The sequence below is a fragment of the Aptenodytes patagonicus genome, chromosome 1, assembly GCF_965638725.1.
Source record: "Aptenodytes patagonicus chromosome 1, bAptPat1.pri.cur, whole genome shotgun sequence".
Taxonomy (NCBI): domain Eukaryota; kingdom Metazoa; phylum Chordata; class Aves; order Sphenisciformes; family Spheniscidae; genus Aptenodytes; species Aptenodytes patagonicus.
In genome coordinates, this window is record NC_134949.1 from 78,811,056 (window position 1) to 78,833,542 (window position 22,487).

General features: G+C 41.5%; 1 protein-coding gene across 2 annotated transcripts in view; it reads right to left on the reverse strand.

Moving 5' to 3' along the window:
* Nucleotides 1-22,487, reverse strand: part of SHISAL1 (shisa like 1) — a 209,286-nt gene that overhangs the window by 111,295 nt on the left and 75,504 nt on the right. Inside the window, exon 1 of one of the 2 annotated variants that reach the window (XM_076344060.1) lies at nucleotides 9,747-9,811. The exons of the other annotated variant lie outside the window; for it this stretch is intronic. The gene's annotated coding sequence lies outside the window, so the exon portion shown is untranslated. Of the gene's footprint in view, nucleotides 1-9,746; nucleotides 9,812-22,487 lie in introns of those variants that run through there. 2 annotated transcript variants of the gene reach the window in all.

Genomic DNA, 22,487 nt, shown 5'->3' on the forward strand with positions numbered 1-22,487 from the left:
TACTATTTTTGTTTGTTTGTTTCACACCGAGTTCCTTCTAGTTGTTACAGTTGTCTACCCTATTCGTATATAAAAACTTAACCAGTGGCTGTGACTAACACATCTAGTAACCTTTTCCACTCCAAACGCATGCTTTATTATCTCCTGGAATATGTATAGCAAGTTTACTACATGGTTGAATTTGAAATGGTCCAGGAAGAGAGTAAAAGGAGTATCAAATTCCACAGGGTTCTTAGGGGAATGAAATATTGGTATGAAGGATGCATTTAAATCATGTTATCAGTTACATGAGGTGTCTTTGGTTCCTCTAGCTGTAGCAGGGAGTTAATGACATGTTGGCAGGCACACCTAACTGGACAGATCAATACAGATAATTTGTTTGTAGATAGTGCAATGTTATCTCAGCACTGAAGTACACCAAAGACATGGTTTCCCTGCAGGAAAGCACTAACTTTGCTTTTGAAAAGGAGTGCCTGCAGAAACCCCCTCTGTGCCATCCTGTCTGGTTTCTCGGAGTCCCCAGAGGCTCGCAAGTCCACCTGTTGGAAGCATAGAATTTGCAAAATGGCACCATGTGATGTGTGAATAACCTGAATGATGCACTGATGGGGGGGCTGAAAGTAAATAAAGGTAATACAGGTTGCTGAGCCATGGAGTACTGTGATTTCTATCCATCTAGAGCTTTTCTCTGTCTTTCTTTCATTACCTTTTTTTTTTTTCACCTCAAATGCTCCCCCTTTGCTCCTACCGGTCCCCTCTCTTCCACAGGCCCAGCCCCTTCCCCTGTTTTCCCACCCCCTCTCACCCAGTCAGAGCTCCTCAAAAACGCTCAGACCTTGAGTATAACAATGAGGCACACGGAACGCACTAACAGGAGCCTCAATACAAAAGTTTACAATTTGTGGCCATAGGCTTATTTTTCTTCAGTCATTTCTATCTGGCTTTTATATGGGAAAGGAAATAATCTTTGCATGCAAAGTCTCATTGTCACGAGATACAGCTCCCACAGTATCAAATACCTCAGTTCAAGCCCAAGTCTCTGTTACAAGTACTTATGTGCTGTTCGGCAAACGTATTATGAGGAAGCGACAATAGGCGGGAATATTTTGACATCAGTTAAAAACCACCAATTTTTCTAAGTCTGCATTTTCCACGTCCCTACAAAGTGCTTGTTATCCTCCCATGAAAGAAATACCAAATGATCAGAGAAGGTGCTATGTGTTGGAAAAAATCCTGACCAGGTTGTCACATCTTCTCACCATGTCCCACCCCTGCCTCCATCTCAAATACATGTTAGTTCGCTTGTTTGAGATGCTAAGTTTTGCTTTTTCATTGCAATGTGATATTTAGCAGATGAATGAAGAGATATTACCAAATGTCAAGCAGCAGCAAGGTCAGGCTGCAGGGAGCTGAGGGCAACTGCAAGACAGGCTGGGGCAGTGTCCTCACCAACAAAGGGTCAGAACCACGGTACCAGTGCGAGGGGAGCCGAGAGGGCCTGCTCATGTTAACCGGGGTCAGCCAAGAGTCCCGTGATTTCCAGACACGTCCACAATGGCGGGGCAGCTCCGTGGCACCAAGCCGGGAAGTCAAGTCACGAAGACAAAGTCAGGATCAGCGAGGTGCACGGCCAGGCAGGGCGCTCCTGCCGTATAGCTCAAACAAGGACCAAGGCTGAGGCTTGAGCTAAATTTGGCTCCCAAGCTAAAGGGGGAAGCCCCCAGCAAGGCTTCTCACAGCTCTTTCTCCCAAGCTAGCTGCTTTCCCAGCAGCCTGACCCAACATCACTTGCCTGTGTCACAACAGCCAAAATCCCAGGGTGGGAGAAGAGGTTGCAGAGCTTGGTGGTGCCTGCAGGGCCCTGACATCAAGGTGAAAATGGATCTAATGGATCATTGCTGATCTATATGTATATTATGTATATGCCTTTCCAGCTTTTTTTATATATATATATACACAAAAAATTATACACATGGCTGTTGTGGTTGCTTTGGTAGTTTGATTCCCTTTATGGGCACATTTAGCCCCCAAACTTGTAAGCCAGCCAAAACCACGATGGTGCTGGAATTACATTTCAAAGATGTACAGGTAAGTAATACCTGGAAGTTCATATATCCAATAGATGAAGATTATTCATACTTTTGCCATTATCTGGGTTCTGTACTCGTGCAGATTTCTTTCTGCTTTGCAATAGCTTGTTAATTTTCTAGCTGCCTCCTGTATTGCTACAACTATTTTCTCTAATTGAGCATCTGTAACGCTCTGAATGGAAACACATCCAAGGAATAGACACTCTGGGAATTACACATTTCTGTTAGACACATATTTAAAAAATTTTATGGAGGAAAATAAACTTGCTAGTGAAAACTAAAGAAGCAACCCCCCTTCAACCTGTAACACAGACTACCAAATATGCCCTACTGAAAAGTTAAATTAGCATTATGGAGACATTTTAAGTGAACTTGAGAAAAAAATACAAATGCCTGTGATCTAACTGATATTGCAGGCTCTATTTCCAGATAAGTAGCAAGCTCTGGCTAATAGCAATATGATTTCCAAAAAGTACATTCATGTCAGGCTGAATTCCTCCTTTACGGACAGGCATTATTTCTAGGAATTAGTTGAAAAAGCAGGCATTTCTCAGCTGATTAAGGTTGAAAGGCCTGATTAAACAGCCCTTTTGGGTAGAACAGTAGCCCTCTATAATAAAAAATGGTGAATTATTAACATTGTCCAAAGATTTCTGATGAAATGAAAGAATCTTTTCAATTCTCAGAACACAAGGACCTGCTGGGTATGAGCACACGAGTGTGGTGGGGCTACTTACTCAAACATTGCCAGGAGCTATGGTAGCACAGCACAGAAGCTTTCATCATCGTAGGAAAGGGCACTATGTTAAGAATTTGAAAGTAGGGAAAGCCTGGAGGACATTGTCACAGGGATCTACATGCCATTCTGTAAACTTTTTTTCTTAAAAAGGCACTTGGACAGTTTAAGAGTTATTTTTGGAGAGTGACATTGAGGAAAGCCCTAATATTGTTATGCTCCCTGACTAAAGCAGGGATGCTATGCTACGTTTTAACTTCAAATTGATACCTCTTTTCACAGTGCTGGCAGACAACTAGTTAGAAACTGATACAGACAGAATAAGTCCTAGCAATGAGCCTGAAAAATGCTTTCGGGTTCTGTTTCGCATCCAAATCAAGTTGGATTTGTTAACAATTTGACAGCCATCGACAACTTATTTGTACCACTGCATGCAATCCAGTGATCATAATGTGATATTTTAGGTTTACATGGAGAAAAGGAGGTTTATCTTCCACCATCTACAAACTTTTGGGTTTCAGCCTGTGTTTAATTCCAGCATTCAGACCTTGTATTCTCACCACCTTCTCACATCATGAGCTAAAGAGTCTCTGACACTTTCATTATCTTCAGAGGCATTAAGCCATCATCACATTATTCCTTTCGATTTGCTTCTGAAGCAAGAACTTTGAGAGTTCATCTAGACAGCAAACATTACAGGGTCATCCAATGGGGCATAAATTAATAGTATATAGAATCATAGAATCATAGAATAGTTGGGTTGGAAGGGACCTCTAAAGGTCATCTAGTCCAACCCCCCTGCCGTGGGCAGGCACACCTTCCACTACATCAGGTTGCTCAGAGCCCCATCCAACCTGACCTGGAATGTTTCCAGGGATGGGGCATCCACCACCTCTCTGGGCAACCTGCTCCAGTGTTTCACCACCCACATTGTAAAAAATTTCTTCCTTATATCTAGTCTAAACCTACCCCCCTTTAGTTTAAAGCCATTCCCCCTTGTCCTGTCACAACAGGCCCTGCTAAGAAGTTTGCCGCCATCTTTTTTATAGGCCCCCTTTAAGTACTGATAGGCTGCAATAAGGTCTCCCCGAAGCCTTCTCTTCTCTAGGCTGAACAACCCCAACTCTCTCAGCCTTTCTTCACAGGAGAGGTGTTCCATCCCCCTGATCATTTTCGTGGCCCTCCTCTGGACCTGCTCCAACAGGTCCGTGTCTTTCTTATGCTGAGGGCTCCAGAGCTGGACGCAGTACGCCAGGTGGGGTCTCACCAGAGCAGAGTAGAGGGGCAGAATCACCTCCCTCGACCTGCTGGCCACGCTTCTTTTGATGCAGCCCAGGATACGGTTGGCCTTCTGGGCTGTGAGCGCACATTGCTGGCTCATGTCCAGCTTTTCATCCTCCAGTACCCCCAAGTCCTTGGCAGGGCTGCTCTCAATCCCTTCGTCCCCCGGCCTGTATTGATACCGGGGGTTGCCCCCACCCAGCTGCAGGACCTTGCACTTGGCCTTGTTGAACCTCATGAGGTTCACACAGGCCCACTTCTCCAGCTTGTCCAGGTCCCTCTGGATGGCATCCCGTCCCTCTGGCGTGTCAACTGCACCACTCAGCTTGGTGTCATCTGCAAACATGCTGAGGGTGCACTCGATCCCACTGTCTATGTCATTGATGAAGACATTCAACAGTACCAGTCCCAATACGGACCCCTGCGGGATGCCACTCATCACCAATCTCCATCTGGACACTGAGCTGTTGACCACTACCCTCTGGATGCGACCATCTAACCAATTACTCACCCACCGGGCAGTCCAGCCATCAAATCCATACCTCTCCAGTTTAGAGAGAAGGATGTTGTGGGGGACTGTGTCAAAGGCCTTACAGAGGTCCAGAGAGGTGACATCTGTAGCCCTTCCCATGTCCACTGATGTAGTCACTCCAACATAGAAGGCCACTAGGTTAGTCAGGCAGGACTTGCCCTACTGATTAATACCCCATAGTACATATATCCAACTCTCCAAACCAGAAATTCAGTCCTGTTATCACTTCATTCCCAAAATGAGTCAATATTTGAGTCTGAAATTAATGGGGAAAAATGTGAATTGTTGGAAATCTCCCAGCAGCCATGTAATGGAGAATCTTTCTCAAAGGAATCTCCACAGGGAAATGAATGCAATTAAGGACCAAGGTAATAAACTGCCAAGAAATTTTAACTAGCTAGAGAAGCCTTATTTAAACCCTGAGTTCCTCCAGTGAGGTGAACAGGGAGTGTCATCTGTCCCTGAGCTGCTGCAGAAAGATTAAGTACAAAAACGAATATTCTACATAAATATCTCTATATTTTCTGATGCCTCTCTGCATATACCCTCCTAACTTATTAAACAGAAATTAATAGCATTTGTAGAGGTCTCCTGTGCGACTCTGGTTAGCACCCTGTCTATCATTTGAAGAAATCCAAATTATTATAGGCAAAATGGCAAATGTGTTCTCCTTTTCCCAATGCTAAACAGTGTTCTGACTTGCTGCCTTTACTACTGTAGCGATAATTAAAAATAAGAAACTAGATCAGATACTCCTGGACTGTCACAGGTCCCAGAATGCCCTACAACACTTTGCTAATGAACAACTGCACCAGCCTGAAGCTCTTTATGAAAGCAGGTCACCCCTTGAAAGGGTCCCAGTGGCAGAGCGCATGTTGTAATAAGAGACTTCTTTATGTCTTGCAGACAGCTTCATACAAAAATATAAATATCAACTTTATCAGACACGCTATGGAGTTTGAGCTGGCAAAGGCCTTTTTCTCTATTGCCTGAGAGTGCCATAATAAAGAAAACAGGGCACTGGTAAGTATTGCCTGGGACTGTCCAGCAGTCAGGCAGCTGAAGGAACAGAGAGAGACCAAAGAATTAAAGTGGTCTTTAGTAGACAAACTTCTGCCGAAAAATCACATTCACTGTGCTTTTTTGCTGAAATGTATTACATCAGGCCACAATGACTGGGTTTTAATGGCTGCAGAAATCATGCCTGCATCGAGTGTATGAATTTACAGAAAAGAGTAAACTAAGCCTGAGAAAAAAGGGTGTTTGGCTGTTCTGAAGGAACAGCACAGAAAGAGCAGCTTTCCACCCTAGAGAGCAATGAGACAAATTCAAAAACACTTGGAGCAGGCAGCTAGATACAATTGTTTAAGAACCACTGAGACTGCTGAAGGAATTTCAGCCCTCCATTTCCCCCCCTGCCCTCGATTCACTCCTTTCCCTATTATGCACATCTCCTCTTATTTTACAACTGTAACACTCACTCTAATGTGTTATGTCTATGCTGTATTGTCTGGCCTTGTATTGTCTGCAGCTTTGACAAGCTTTAAAATTGCCTAATTGCATAGTTCTATCTGAGATCCTGGGAAGCATGCAGCATTTGGGAACATGCAAAAAAAAAAAGGTACTTTTCATTTGTTTTTCTGATTTTGTAGAAAAAATAATTTAAAAGGCTTCCCCAAACAGGCTAGAATACAAGTTCTCCAAAGAGAATGTGATAAACCTTGTCATTTAAAAAAATTAGTGTATGCTTTTACACTGCTGTGGCCGGGAGATACCTTGCTTCTGCTGAATGTGATGGTGAACAGCGAGTAGCAGCATAAACAAGCAGCACGGCAAAGGCTGGTGCTGGAACAGAGAGGCAAGCACAGCTCTGATTCTGCAGGAGAACCTATACAGGGAGGGAGCTATATTTGACAGTAACAAGAGAAAGAATACTTTAAAAAGAAAAAGGCAAGGAAAAGATGTATGTGCCTGGAAGCAGTGGGATAAGTGCCAGGTAGAGACTAAAGACAATAGCACTGGACTAAGTAAGAATTGAGAAGAGAAGCTGCTAGCTTGCAAACAGGGTCGTGGGAGACAGAAGTTTTTGGGAAGACAATGCTCTGGAAACTGCGTGACCGAATAAAGGGAAGATTGAGAGTGCGATGGGCAGCATAGTACAGAATGTAACACACAAAGTCCTTGTGTAAAAATAGATGGGTTAGGGGAACAGAAATAGAATTGATGGTTTGGATGAAAGATGAAATCAGGCCAAAGTGCACAGTTAAGGAATTCATAGAAGATTTTGCCAACCCAATGGATTATAAATCTGAGATTGAAAAAACCTTTCTACATATTTAAAAGTCACATATGTGGCAAGAAAAAGTTTCTTGTCAAATTAACCGTGGAAAGGTATTCTAAAGCAGAAGTTCCTAAGTCTTCTGCTCAGTAAAGCCTCTCAACCATCTGAATTCCTTGTGGGTCACCGTCTGAACTGAAAACACACTTTATCTGAAAATGAAATTATTTCCTAGACTACTTACCATTGCTTCATGGACCAGGAGTTTGAGAATTAAACCATTTTTAGAGACTCCAGAGGGCACGAGACTGAAGGAAGAGGCGGCAGCAGGAGCTGGGCAGTAAGTTTGGGATAAGGAGAGGCAGCTGTGTCCTGTCAGGGGGAAGGAGTAAGATCTGGGACTAGAAACATGGGGAAGAGGAGATGAAAGCAGGATAGTGGGCTGTTTTGATTTGAGAAACTGAGTTGGTAGGCCTAAAATGCATACAAAGGACAAGGAACAAGGGATGGGGAAAGTTGGGTCTAGATCAGAGACAGGTAGGAACAGCTCAGAATAAGAAGGGTTTGTCTCCAGAGACTATAGTGGTCTGAATCTCAATATTGATGCCAACAAACAAGAAATTGGATTGAAAACTTCCATATTTGGTAATGAAACATGCTGAGTCAGTAACTCTATATCTTTGATTATTCTCTTGGACACATTCCTTCATTTGGATATTTTACTGAAGTTAACTGTATCAAAGCAGGTTTTAAGAAAGTACTCGCAGCAAATCCAAGATGCTTTTCCAAATTTCCCCCCTTTAAAATCTCAAAGCATTTGGATGCTTGCGTCAGTGTTATACTGAGAATGGTATGCTTACACTATGCTGGGAACGACAGCCCTGAGAGGGCACTGGCTGGCAGACAGATTTGCACTTGGTATATCTCTAGCATGAGTTGAGGGTCTGGCTTGTGCTCTGCATTTGTTTTCTCCTTTCCAGATCTGTGTTTTTATTGAAGTTCCCTTTAGCGTGCTTACAGAAAACTACAAGTCAGGACAACAAAGAAGAGACCACCACAGAGAAATAATACATTATATGCTACAGAAAAGATTCATTAGGATCTGGCATTGTGAAATAAGAAATCTAGTATTGCCCTGCAGTACAGTTATGAAATAATGAGTGTGTACAAAATTAACTGCTATTAGATGTTTGAATTACTCCAGATCAAATGGGTGTGAAAGGCCACACCACTACTAATTTTTCTTTAGCTTAGCATCCCCATGCTCCTACTGAATTTCTTACTGGTGTGCAGGACGCGTGACACCGATGAGCACAACACGAGCAGCAGCGTTACTGTAGCTGTATTGTCTACGGCTACAAGCCAGGTAAAGTCTGCAGGGAGTGGTAATAGCTTTTATTAGAATAACTGGCATATTTAGGAAAAAAAAGTCTAGACAAAATCATAGGTACCTATTCGTTTTTTTTATATATGGCTCTCATGGATGTAAATTTGTGATTTTCAGATAAGACTTCAGGAACTGGGGATACGCAAATCTGAACTTTTCCTTTCTTGCTGCCTTTTGAAGGTATTCACCAAAATGAATCACATGTATAAGAAACGCTTATGAACTCTGGATAGGAAAACAAAACTCAGTTCACTAAAGGATAAACATATGCACGAGGATGAATTAATCTTTACACAATTTTCAGAAGTACAAATGGTTGGAGCTATAATCCTAGAACTAATGTTGTTATTTAATCAGGACCAATCTGAAGACCGCTGTCATCTGAAGCCATAAATTCATGGAAGCATCAATTTCCTAGATATGATGGAAACCCTACCAGAACATCCTGACTAGACAATACATGGCCATTTGTTCTAATTGAATTTAAAATTTTCCTTGTTTGTGTGTTCATAAATCAAACTGAAAAGCTAGACTATTATGTTAAGAACATAACTGCTGATATGAGGAGCCTATGCTACTTCTGGCAGGACAAAAACATAGGGTGAAATCCTGTTTGGATTAAATTAATCAGATTACTCTCAAAAAAAAAATCCCAACCCATTTGGCAAGACAAATGCATGGGTTAAATCTCACTGAGGGAGGAACATGGCTTCATGCAAGAAAATTTATTAGCCAAATTCATAACAAGACCAAGAATTCAGGTTGATGTTCAACAGTGCAGCTGCAGAGCTATGCTGGCTATTCAATATGTATGCCAGAAGAGTTCTAGTTCCAAATAAATCAACGTAATATAGGCTTTGCCTGCAAAAGAAAATGGCAGTGGTTTCACTACGATTGTTTCTTTAAATCAATTTCATTAAACATGAAGCAAATCCACATGCGGACACAGTTAAATTGATTTACAACTGGCTTGTGTTCATTTAGCTTAATTCAAAGGGTGGAATTTTATATGGCAGCTATACATTGATTTAAGCGCATCTACACAAGACTGCAATGGTTCAATTTAAATAGACTTAAAACAAGACTTCAGTTAAGCCACTTTTGCAACACTTTAAATGGCAGGTTAGGCCTTACTAAATAAACACACACACAGGTAGATGACAGCCACTTTTCAAAGAACAGGTGATTCAAATCAATCTGAGTTAAATTTTATGGAACAGACCTGAGGTTGTCTATTTGTACAACACTACCAAGGATGAACTAAGATGCTGAAAATTTTCTTTTTTGACGTATGATCATTGTATTATAAAATTGACCCTACTTTTAAAGGGATTTGATGTCTTCCATCAATCCTTTTTTTGTCTTTATTTACTTATTTTTTACACAACATCTCAATGTTCAACATCCTCCCATTGCCACAATGACTTTTCATTCATACTTACGGTGTATTCAATATTCAGTATTCCAGCAGCACTGATCATCTTAGCCTGTGAAGGACACTTAAAACCCACCAGTTTTGATCATCAGAATGCTTTCCTACAGTGCACAGAAGAAAAAAATGAGAGAGTTTGATACAATACTAAGTATCTTTTCTCATTACTATGTTCAAGTCATGCTCCAGAGTCAGTTTTTTTGTTGCATTCCCAGTGGAGGATCTAGGCCATGCAGCAGGGAACAGATCGTTGATTCTCATCTGCTTGTAATTCTGCAGTCAAGTTGCCAATCCTCATTTTATTTCATACCTGAACATAAGGGGAAGAAAATACCAAAGAGAAAAGGTGAGCTCTACAATATCTTTTTTGATAAGCTGGGGTTTTGTTACTTTTTTTACTCAAAGTCTTTTTGCAATGTCTTTGACAGATGTGAAAAGAAAAAAGTGAACAATGCTTATTTGGGATAAATATTCACTGGTCTGTGTAGGTTAGAATGAGCTACAGTGACTGTTCATTGGAATGGTCTCATCAGCACCAGCTGGTAAGTACTCAATGCTTTTGAAAATTAGGCTATTTATTTCAGGGCCTAAATGGGCACATGAGAGCCTAACTTCAAGTATGCGTTTCTCAGTGCCATGCCTGCTAGCCTCTAAGATGCACAATCCCTGAGCAGAGACCCAAACTAAATCTCAATGTTTTACCCTTCTGAAGTCAGTGGAATTTTTAACACTTCCAGTGGCTCCAGTGGGACCAGGATTTCATCCTGTATCTTCTCTTTGCTTAGTTTAATGTTCAGCATGCCATCAGTGGTTAATCAGTACAAATGGGATTCATTTATTTGGTGAAAACAGGACTCTGGTGATAGTGATTACCCCATTTATTAGCTTTAATAATAGAAATTTTTTGTCATCTCTCTGCCACAATCAATGAAGAAAACACCACCAATCTGCAATCATTTTACGGGTGAAAATACTCTTCATTTTGATGGTGTTCTTGATGGACCAATTTGTGACAGTAGACATGAGGGATAGGGGACTTTACCTGGGGAATCAGCAATGTTAATGTTCTTGGGAAGTACTCAATTGGATTCCTTTCACTGAGAATTTTTCTGTGTCATATCACTTCCTTTTTTTTTCTTTCTTTTTTTAAAAAACAATGTAATATATGTCAGAAGTCAAAATATTTTTATTAGCCTCAGAGACAAGTCATCTTTCATAGCCATGATTAAATGATACGTGGAAACGGACTGATCTCTGAGGCAAAGAAATTTTCACTTATAAAAGTGATATTTTAACAAGATGTTCTTGCGAGCCCCTTTCCAGCACGTGTCTGGAAAAGGCTCCTTATGTCATTACCAGTCCCCCAAGCTAACCACTTCTGCACTAAAGAGGCTGATGCAGAACAGTTTTTAGCTGCCAGCCAAGGCACAGTGCTATTGCTGCTCCTTCATGGATCTCGGATGACCCCAGGGCTACTCCAGACTCCACATCCAAACACAAAAAGAACAATATATTTACTGTCTGCTCAGAAGAAAAGAAGTCTGTAATTACTGCGTGAACAGTAACAGGATGCATGGAGTTGGTCTATAAAGATAAGAAAATAAATAAAGGCTAGCTGAGAAGCGTTATACTGAAATTTAAAAAACACTCAGAGAAAAAGAGAGGAAGAACAGCAATACTAACAAGAGCAGAGTATGTTGGATTTCTGTCAATCTTCTATGCTGTCTAGTGGTGTAAATATGAAAAAACCATAATAAAAAAACCCAAACATAAATCCTGATTCCACTGAAGTCAATGGTAAAACTCCCATTAACCTGAACAAGACCAGAATTACTTCCACAACAGTCTTGTGTACTTGTCACTGTACAAGATGCTAGTCAGTATTATACTCTGCTGTAATCATCATTAAAATGTAACTGATCCTGGAAATATTTTGCTGTTACCCTTCTTACTTTCACTCTGATTTCCAGAGATGTGGTTCCACTTCCCGCAGCAGCACACATACTTAACCTGATTCAGACCAAGGGAGTACAGATTTGCTTGAAAATCAAAAGACGCAAAAAAATTCTACCTAAATATTATAGAATGTTGTTCAGACTTTAGCTGATAATAGTTTCAAGATGTGGCTGAATATAAACACAATATAATCCAACGGAGTAAAAAGGGCGAGTTTAGAGTAGCCATTTCTACCTGTGGCCTGCAAACTGCTACAGCACCATCAACTATTCCTAAAAACCTAGAAAAGGCAATGAGGAAAAGAATTTTTATTGCCAGTAAACATAAATTCACTCTGCAGATGCCTGCACTGCCCATGGCAGTTTTTGAGAATCCAAAAATTCAAAGAAGTTGAAAAATCAAATATGCTAAACCAGTGATATTGCTAAACTTGCTAACAAGGTGTCATAAGTGGACTTAGAAAATGAGAATTATCAATATTTATGCAAAATACTTATCACAAAAAACTGAGTAGCAAACCACTTTAACGAGGGGTTAGAATGTGGATGCAAACCTATTCATGCAAGGTACCTTCCTCAGGCTGAAATCCGTGTACATTTGATAGACAGGGAACCTATACAAGAACAGATTCTTTGTGGTTACTAAGATTTTAGGCTGGTTCCCTAAGGAGAAGAAACTTCTTTACTCATAGTTTTTGTGTGCTTGTTTATCTTATCTTTCCACCAGTAGCTTCTGAGCAGTCCAAGTTCAGCCAAACTTGACCAATAATTAAGTTCCTACAAGTTTTGTAAGCGCAGACAGGTAAAAAGAGCAAGACAGTACAGCACCTTGGCAAGGGGGAGAAGCTGCAGTGTGAGTTTTACTTTGCTTGACACCAAAGAATCCACAGAGAAAGCAAACCCGCTAAGTGACATTGTCTTCAGTCAGACCTCAAAATCACTGCAGGACACTAGCCCATAAAAATGCAGTTTTTATTACCTCTGGCAGTCCCAGAACGATTTGTTCTGAGAACAGATATAACAATAGATGTATTACTGATTAGGAGTTTTGCTACTGTCTCAAGAGTATTCAGGACTTCAACCTCCCACCCAGAGGGCAAAATCCACAGTGCACTTGAACTAGTGTTATGCTTCCATTAAGAGCAGATGACGTAGCCCAGAATTCTTGATCTGTAATCAGGCTGGGTGACAAAGTACACAGTCCTGCATTTGTAATGATTTCAGTACTTGTTGATTTACCCAAAGGTTGCAAGTTCCCCAATAGCCTTGTTTTTGATTAGGATACCAGGCTGCAAAATATGTGGTAATTTATTGGAAAATCTCAGGCTCAGTTCTGTAAAGCATACTTACTGCAGTGACTGGATAGATGTTTATCCCGTTTCAGACTTACGTGATGTCAATGCTTATGTTTACTTATTACAATAATACTTTAAAATCATAAAAGCCAATCAGCTCATCTCAAGTAGGAATGACAGATTTAAACATCTAAAATGAATGGATATTAACTGAACAGATCAGTTTTAGCGTACAGATGAACTTTATACTCGGAATAATTTTTAATCAACTGGAGCCAAATTACAAAATAGTTACTTTTGTTAGGTGAGCTTAGTTAGACTGTAGGATCTGAGGAAGTGAGCTAAGTTTTCAGAGCACTTCCCTGCTGCACTGTGCAGGGAGGGAGCTGGACCACAGGCATCATGTGGCGGCAGAAGTGGCTGGTGGCTGAGCTGATGCCAGGGCCCAGCAATGTTGCTTAGCAACTTCCCAGGGCTGACTCTGGCAATTAACTCTTTTGTGTGTCGGCTGTGCACCACCGCTTCGTTCAGAACGGGAAAAGAGAGAGCAAATAGCCCTCCAGAAGAGAGACCAGTAAAGCTGCATGTGCCCATCTGCTGCAGGACTTCGGCCAAAGAGCCGCTGTGAAAGAAGCCCTTGTGTAGTAGCTGTTTCTTAACTAGCTCCTTTTCTGGATACCCTCGTTCTTTCCATGCAAATATAATATACTTTTGAAAAGGGATTAATCAATATCAAAATGTGTACACCTGTTACAGAACAAAAGCATCTGCACAGGGCATTGCTTCAAAAATGGCCTTTTCCTTTTACATTCCCACTTGAATCTGAAATTACTTTCAAGTGCGAAAAGCCCTGGTTTAACCTGAACTACAGACCCATCCACAAAAACATTTTGTTTTGCAGACTACATACTATTTTTGCTCTTTCTTTGAAACCACATTTAAGTTGTGCCTTAGTCTGAGTTAAGGTGAATGAATGAAGAAAATGACGAGTCAATGTTCTTGTCTTCAAGATGGTACCGGTTGCTCCAGAGCTGGGCCATGATTACAGTCCTCTCTCTAGCTTCCCCTCTCTCAGTTCCCAGGGACAATGACCCGTGTCCCAGTCTGTGCCCAGCTTACTCTTTACGGTCCCCTTAGCTCTGCAGGGAGCTCAGGCCCTGCTCTTCAGTGAAGGGAAGAGCAGCTGCCCCCCAGAGAGGGAATAAAGAAGCTCAGAGTAGCTTTTTATTTCCTTAGGTGGTGGCGAAAGGCAGGTCACAGGCGAGCCCTGCTCTGGAAGCGCTGAACAGCAACGTTCCCCGTCCGGCGGGTCTGACAGCAGCCGGCACATTTGCATCGTTCTTACCAAGCGCCCATAGAGCTTGACCCACACATTTACTTTGCCCTGGAACATGGAGGTGGAAGCAATGCTGGAAGCGTTTGGGTACATCTGATTAACTTCTCTTAAGCTTTTATGTAAACACATACAACTGAATTATTTATGAATTGCTACCTTTTCCCCTACCATGACAAAACAACTTGTTAAAAAAGGCCCCAAAACGGTGGCAGATCTTTTATAAGGAAGAAAAAAGCATTTCCTCTGCGCTTGCAATACAGTTCCTTAAGAACGCTGAAAGCTAAAATTTTGCATGTTATTGCAGTGAAGGAAAACTTGGAAGTAAATTTACATTTTTTGCAGTTTTAAAAAAATCTCTGAAGGACAACTTTCCTTCCTTCAGTAATTAAGGGAAACTACAGTTCTCTTTCAATCAGGATGCAATGGTTTTAATATACTTTACATATGAACTGTGGAAAGAATTTGATAATACACCTCAAAAAACAAACCAGCTTGTTTTGTAACGGTCAAAAATAGCCACAGTCTTTTCTGCAATTCAAAATTCAATCATTTAAAACATTACAGAGCTCTTGCCTTTAGACTTTCCAATCAGCTCTTGCAACACAAACGGTGCCTTATTACTGCAACTGCTTCTTTTGTCTACTGAGTCAAGTCATCTGAAAAATGATTTCATGGTGGGAAAACTGCCCTAATAACAATGAATATAATTTTGAAAATTATTTCATTGCATGAAGGATTTTACATAATTTACATTAACTGATTTTTAACATGCCAGTGATTTATGATCTGCCAAACAAAAAAAATACCCAGCAAATGAAAATGCCCTATGAAGAGTGTGTGTTTACATAGCGAGTTTACATTTAATCATTAGTTGAATATGCATAACCACAGCCTTTTTCACAGGCTGAGCTCTGCCCAAATATGTCAACTATCAGCTGTAGTGACCACTACAGACGTGCCATATACATGCCAGCTATCTAGGGGTTACATGGCTCTCAGTCCACTGCCACTGCCCTGCAACAGCACAGAGCAACACTACTCAGCTGTTCAGGGCATGGACCCTATGATTTGAACCCACCAGGGGACCAGAAGTCCTTTTACTTTGGGGTTTGGCAAGTACAGCAGCACCACTGATCTCCTTATCATCATGAATAGGCGCAGAGAGAGAGAGAGAGAGAGAGGAGAAAATATACAGCCCTAAACTACGGCTGATCTGATCATTAAACATCAGGAAAGAACAATTTGACAGAACAGCTATGAGAGGTAAGGTATAAGCGGGAAACACCCCGCACGCCTGGAGCTTTCTGCTACCAGTGTCAAGCTGACAGGAATCCCACAGCCTTCACTTCCTTACTTCTGTACTTTTTATTTGCTTGGTAAACATCTTTGGTTTTTTTCACCATCTTTGGCAATGAGATTTTATCATCTATCAGAAATAAATTGACCAAAAACATGTAATCTCTCTTGTGGAAGTTTCAGCTATTGAGGAAGAGTGAGTGGGTACGGGGGAGTGCCAGGAAGTGGGTGCCTCTGTGGATGCACTCTGAATATTCACATTTGGTTTCCAGGCAGTGGCACTAAAGACAGAAACTACCGTAAGCTTTGGGCTGCAGATATTTGACCCAAGCTATGTTGAACAAAATTGATTGTGAAGTTAGTTTTTCAGCTATTGTTAATGTTCTTGTTTTCTAAAATATTAATTCAAACAGATATGAAAAGCTATGTCATTGCCACATATCCATCTTCCCACCCACACACTGTCTATCTAGGTATTATGTTATCTGCCTGAAAATTGAGTTAGTTCTCAGATTGAACAAAGTTCGTAAAACTTTCAGCAAAACTGGACTGAATTTTATGAGCATGAAACCACATTACAGCTTGGGAAAGAGATCAGGGTAAGCTCCCTGGAATTGCATGCTTTCATTGGAAATCATGCAAAATTTTGCAGGTTCAGCTGTGTCTTGCTTTGAATTTATGAATTTTCTCAACTTCTAAATTAAATCTAGGGTGGAAATTTGCCTGAATTCAGTAGGAGAGCAACGTATCCATGAGCTACTCCTCAGTCCCTCATAGCCCAATGAACGCTGCTTTACACTTGAGATCCGACTATGTTTACAAGTAACAGAGAACACTGTATCAGCAGCTATTGTAATTTTAAACAATCTTGTCCCATTTACAGAAAACTTCTAGTAGTGAGGAATCTGCTATCTTCCATCCTTCAAAGCACAAGCATTGCCTTTTACTGTACTGTTATTTGTGGAGCTACCTAGAGTGCAGCATTGGAAAGGTGCTGCAATGTTCTTTGGCCCCTCAATTTATAACCAAGCTCCACGCCAGCTGTCACCACTGGCACTGTGAGAGGCATTTTAATGACATTGTGGAACTGAAGGAAGATCCAGGGAACAACAAGCCAGTCAGCCCCACCTCAGTCCCTAGGAAGATGATGGAGCAAATCCTCCTGGAAGTCATTTCAAGACAAGGACAGGACAAGAAGATGGTTAGGAGTAGTCAGTGTGGGTTTATGAAGGGGAAATCAAGAGACAATGGGTATAAATTGAAACAGAAGAAATCCTGTTTAAACCTAAGAAAAAGTTTTTTTACTGTGAGGGTGACTGAGCACTGCCACAGGTTTCCCAGAAAGGTTGTAGAGTCTCCGGTCCTTGGAGGTATTAAAAACCCAACAGGACTTGGTCCTGAGAAAACTGCTCTAGCTGTCCCCACTTGAGCAGGGGCGCTGGACCAGATAATCTCCAGGGGTGCCTTCCAACCTCAGCCATTCTGTGAATTGCTATAAGGTGGTTTGTTCTGGGATCAAACAACTGGAGCCTATTGCTGCCGTTACTGAGCTATATCAGATGTAACTTCACCACGCTTGTTACAAACATAGTACAAAACCAGCCAACTGCAGGGCATCAATACTATCTCTTTCTTTAAAGGAAAGGTCGGTGGTTATGAGAAGTAACTTTTCTAGAAGCATTTCTGGAGGAGGACAAGATGTGTATCTGTTACTGAGTTTATCTCCAGGTAACTGACTGGTAGGTGGAACACAAGAACCCTTTTGTACATCAGCACCAACAGCACTGGAAGTGCGCCATAGCTGTCAACTGCACCTTGTACAGCTTTTTATTGCAACACAGCTTCCAGTCTCAGACTGTTGATTTCAACAAAAATACTCCAAACATCTTTAAGACTCCTCTTCACCTCTGCTAATCAGATTAGGAGGCGTGTAATTAAGTATCAGCTCTTACTAAGATAGAAGATTGAAGACCCCTTCTCAAGCATTGATAGGATAAGGAGCTGGAAAACTTTTTTTAAATTAATTTGGTGGAAGGGAGTAAAAGGATGAGGTTGAGGGATTATACAATATCACACTGAATTATAGGAAAGAAACTCAGGCACATACCATTAAAATCAAACAAAGGATTATGCTAAGGGAAATAGCAAACTCTTTTTCCAGGCCTCTCAAATAGCAAAAATACTCAGGACTGCATTTAGGATGCACGCGAAATACTTACTCTCCTTGCAAATGATGCCCTTTGGGTGAGAACCGCAGCATATTGGCAAGACAAGAAAAAGCTCATACTGTATGTACCAGTGTATGATGTTACTCTCCCATGAATGAGAGGGCTTGGTCTGCACTGCTATCAATTTGGCAGACACCTCACACAGCAAGCCCTGCTGTACTGTCTGCAGAAGAGGATCTTTTCTATTGCTTTCAATAGCTACCAGGCCCAATTCTTGCAAAATAAACCCAGGAATCAATACAGTCTCTGAAGTAGCTTTCACCTCTGACTTCATCTGGCTCTGTGTCAGGGGTTCTCAAACTATGGCATACAAACCATTTCGAAGTGCTGTGCCTGTACAGTGCTGCAGCTGTGGTAGCTGGAATTGAACCCCGATTCATTTAACAGCACAAAGTGAAAAGCATTAAGTGCTCAGGCAGCTTGGTGAGGCTGAGCATCCCTGCAAGAGATGTCCTAGAAAGAGCAAGATGTAGTGCGAATCAGGGTTGGGATAGGTCCCAACTCTGTGCTATGCCCAAGCACAGAGCTTAGGATGAAGAAGTTCAGACAGAGCTTCCCTTTCCTCTGCTCATCTGTACAGCTGCTGCCACTGCTGACAATGATACCTGTTGCTGTTGGGAATGACAAAATCTGGTCAAAGAAAGTTTGGTTAATATTAGTTATGACCAGCGATACAAAATGAGGCAGCACGGAGAAGTAGAAAATGAACAGTGAGTCTTAGTGAATTTCCTCTGAGCAGCTTTCATCTCATATATCACACCTTAATGCAGCATTTAAAATTTTATTTAAGTCAGTAATAGAAAAATTAAATTATGCATTATTAATAAAGTAACTTACAGAGAAGCTAAAGCCTTCCAAGAAGGTGAACACAGTTTTCAGAGGCTCTATTGCAGAAGTTGAGATGGTGGTGCTACCCACAGAGGAAAGTATTTGGGACCCTTTCTAAAACCTCTCAGAAGTGTTTCTGGACACTATCAGCTGCAAAGGATTCACCACTGGGATGGCAACTGTCAAAGCTGGTGAGAGACTAAAACTGGGCATAAAGTTGGCTTTGCTGTTCAGGACTGGTTAGTGAGCACTCCTCAGTCACAGTGCATGTTATGCATAGATGTGGCTTATATGGTACCATTTAGGTGAAATGGAGTTCTGTGGGATTCATCAGTCTAAAGACAATTAGGCCTCATAAAAACTAATTGTCACACAAAGCACCTTGCTCCACAGCAAAGACATGGAGCTGTGACTCCATGCCTGTCAGGAAGACCGTTAGTAGATGGAAAAAGCTCCACAAGTCGCTATGTCGCTGTTAACAGATATGTGTGAGCTTAAAACCATGTATGTGTGATATCCAATACGTGTAAGGTTAAACATCGAACTGGATACTAATCAGTCTCCATTTTTAGAGACCTCAAGCCCACAGAAACAGTAAAAATAAAAAACACAAACCAGGTTTCACAAAGCTCTGTAGTGAGAAATGGTGTGGACTCGGGAGACCTGATCTGCTGCCCAGCCTTGCCACTAGCTTGTAGATGCTTTCAGCATCCACCCCGCTCATCCCCACCCCAACTTCCCCCTCTGGGGCATGGGCAGAGCCACGCTCCTCTGCTTTGCAAAGACCTGCAGGGTCTTCCCACCAAGGGGCTAGTGCTGCTCTAACAGTCAAGCTTCTGCTTTAAAAAGCATGACTTCTGTTCCCATTTAAATAGCTTGTTCCCACGCTCGCACATGTTGCACCCGCTTTCACTACAAAGTAATACATGAAGCAGATTCCTTCCTATAGCACGGCTACCTGGACATATAGATGTTTTTTCAATTATTACTATTATCTGTAGGGTGAAGGAAGAAGTATTGGCAAATACTGAAAAGATCCATAGTAAGGTTTGTATCAGTATAACCACGCACATGTAATTATAATAGCCACAGAGGGCTAGAATAGTTACACCAGCACAAAAACTGCGCTCAGACAAGTGTAAGCCTTGGTCATATAATCCATGAAGTACTGGAATTTATGTTACTGTATGTCAGCTGGGTACCATGATAATTCATAGCCTTTTACATATACTTACTAATATGAGTGCTTAGTTTCTTCAAGCTAATTTTACTTCTCAGTTCAGATGGATTAAAAAGAGCATGAGCACAGTTGCAAGCAGAAATTTGCAAAGCTGTGGTAATTTAATAATTGCAAGTCATAAAGCAATATCCCACTTTTCTTAGCCTGTCAGAGCTGGGGTGAAGTGACAGTAGTGCAAAAGAAAGAAGATTGCTTTTGCAGACTTCCTGGGGTAGGGACAGGGCCTTTCAGTGGGGTATACCAAGTCGAACAAAACCAAGCCTCCTCCCTTACTGCAGTAATAAATAATTACTGAACCAAAACAGATAAGGGCAATTACCAATGATCTTGAGAAAGATTATTTTAATACAGAACAGAGCACTGTTAAGGCAATTAAACTGCTTGTAAAAAAACCCAAAACTCAGCAGGATTTTAACATGTGTAGGTAGGCAAATCTATCAACACTACTGCTGTGTTTTCAGCGAGGCACAGCTTATAGCGTGGTCCTAATCTGTTCCATGGTGCTGCTTTTTCTGCCGTGCTTTGCTACTCCTTCTTTCCATAGAACTGTACGTGCTTTAGTAGTGGGAGGAAGCGATCCCTGCCTACCGTAGTGATAGTTTATGCAGCCCTTTTGTTTGCTGTTACCAAAGTCCCTTCACACCCTGCCACACACACGAAGGGGAAGTCTGCCTCAAATTCAGAAATGTTTCCTTTCAGACAGGAATGGAGGCGAAGAACGGAAGTGTGTGACAGAGGTCTGGGAGGGAAACTTCTCCGCAAATCACGACATGAGAAATATAAAAATAATTTCGAAGTGGCAAACCCAGAATCCAATTCACAACACTTACCCTGGTATCAACATTCTAAAAAAAGACATTACATAATCTGAATGCAACAAAGTAATAAAAATACAGCTTGTTTTTGTGCTAGTAAGGCCTTAACTCACTTATTCAGATTAGAAGCATCTGGTATTGAACTGAATTTCCTTTACTATGTGAGATATGTTTCCTCTCATATGAGCTACATCATGGAAACATTTGTGAACATTTTTCAGTACCTATTGTGTGAAGCGTCCCTTCTTTTTCTTTCAAAATATTGCATATTTGGGTGGGATAACAAGAGATAATACCCAGACCTGCATGTAAAATATTCACTCCAGTTGAGTCTCCACAGCATTCAGGGCTTCCCAAACACAGGGACCAAAAAGGATGCTCTGTTTCTTCTCTTCTCTTTGCATCTATTTCTGGAAGGGGCATCTTGCTGAGGGTTAACTAATACTCAAACATGGGTAAATTGATATGCAGAGGAGCACCCAAAGTGTCCAGACATTTCCAAAGAGGTGGCGACGGAAGTGATTTCCTCTCAGGTGGATTTGCTACCCACGTTCAGCTCATACGGAGAGACACAGGTTCTATAGGTGGTTTTACATTATCAGCATCTTTCTAATTAAATTTCAATAGCTTTAAAAGGCTATTACTGCTTATAAGATTCACTTCCAAACCCTGGAACTTTGCTCTTCTTAACTGTCCTCTCTCTCATACTTCTTTAGAGAATTACACTACTAATGATGGGATTAATATTAAGCCATTTCATTATAAATGGGTTGGATGTACTGTTAATATCTTGAATTAATCTGCACTTGGCAAGCACATCTCTGCCCTTGTCCTTCTTTCCAAAAGAAATTTAGAATGACAGATTTGTTAGATGTCATAAATAACATGTCTGTGAGGTTAACCTGTGAGATAGGACTGGATACCTTTTATAAGAAGGGGAAACTAAGCATACTTTTCCAAGAATCACAGAAATTAGACAAAGCTACAGGGTTTTTTGTTTGCTTGTTTTTTCCCCACTTTCTAGTAACTGTAACAGCTGCTTTAATCCTGAGGGCTTGGCTCTGTTTTTTTGTCAGGTGCAGTATGGACAGTAAAAGTGCAAATGCTCACACGTTTCCCTTTGAGCTTGTCAAATCTAGTGAGTAGTTCGCTTTTGAGAAGGCCTTAGTCTCCTGGCTTGTCTTGTCTTGGCCACTGCTCAGGCTGGGACTCCACTGACCCTGGCAACACTGCTGAGCGTGCTAGCAGTCGGTCACCTGCATCTTTCCCAGAGCCAGTCACCTTCCAGACTTCCACTGCACATGCAGCAGAGCTCAGCCTGAACCAAATCATGTTTTGCTTTCTGTAAAAGGGTTAGGGAATTGGGCAGCACTAAAAGGAGGAAAAAAAAAAAGACTTCCTGAATCATCTTCCCCTTTGCAACACAGCCAGCTAAACGCAGTCTCCAGCCTTCTACTTGGCATGGAGGCATCTGCCGTTGGATCCTGCTTTATGTGAGAGCAGATGGAGACGTCGAAGGGATAAGAAGTGCTCCTTCCAAGGAAGAAACTCGCCCTCTGAGGGGAGGTCGGGGACAGGATGATTACCATGACTCACCTTTTGATAATGGTACAAAAGTAGTCTTTGGGGAGTCATTATTATCAACCATGTTATTGGCCACATAAATCAACAAGACTTCCTAGAACAATTAAGGGCCTGACCTATTGCAGCAGGTATTGCACTGTCTGAACAGGGGCACGGGAAATAAGGGACATTACT